Genomic DNA, 1,005 nt, shown 5'->3' on the forward strand with positions numbered 1-1,005 from the left:
TGGGTGGTCTGTCTCTTCATCATAGTGTGAATACGCTGATAAATAGAACTGAATTATATCCATTGAACTTATTTCCTTTATTTTGAAAACAAGTAATACAGTATTTACTTTATTTTATTTAATTTATTTTTTGATTTCTGATTTTACAATGAAGTGTACACCTACACAACTTCCTGTTCTGTTCGTCTACAGTAAACAGTATTTCTCGACTTCCATTCTGATTGCTAATTTGTTCCATACTCAGCTTGTGTTACATATATCATCTGCCAGCTACACTGACCTTTCTTCCGTTCATAACCTTCTGCTACTTATTGTCCCGAGATAAAAAGGCAGTTGAAAAGTATGGTTCATAAAGTGGATGTCGTTATTTAGTTACCCAAACGTCGTGTAAGAAGTCGCAGAGGCAGTAGTAGCTGCGCTTGTCCCATGGCCTAAGTGCATAAACAGAGTTCCCTCAGATCACTACTGTGTTCTTTCCGTTTTACTCTGTGATTTGGAACCTCAGTTTATGGTAAGGACGGCAAGAATGTGCTACTTCCAATAGTGCTTGACTAGCAAAGCAGTTGTTGTTCAAACCAACTGTCTGATTTTATGCTTTTGTAGAGGATTCACAAAATACGGCAAACTAAAAATCAACGACAGTGAAGAGGAGCTTGAGGACCGACCACCGTAAAGTGTTGCCCCGTGCCTTACGGGGCAACGTCGCTACGGGTTGATGAATACGGTTACGCGTGGCCTAGAGATCCAGAGCGAGCAGCCGAGTGCGTGTTGTGCTGTAGATCGGCGATGCAGACCGGCCAGATGGAGCCCAGGCGACGCCGCGGTGAGCTGCAGCGTTTCCGCGACTCGCTGCCTCGCCGGTCACGTAGGTTTCCGCACGACGTCACCGCGTGCGACGCGAGGGTGTCACACAGCGGCGCACACAGGACCCTGCCTCCCACGAGGCCCGTCTTTTCTATCTCTCACTCACACGTGGTGCACGCACGGCCCCAATACTTGAGCTCT

The sequence above is a fragment of the Schistocerca serialis genome, chromosome 1 (genome assembly GCF_023864345.2).
Source record: "Schistocerca serialis cubense isolate TAMUIC-IGC-003099 chromosome 1, iqSchSeri2.2, whole genome shotgun sequence".
In the NCBI taxonomy this organism is placed as follows: domain Eukaryota; kingdom Metazoa; phylum Arthropoda; class Insecta; order Orthoptera; family Acrididae; genus Schistocerca; species Schistocerca serialis.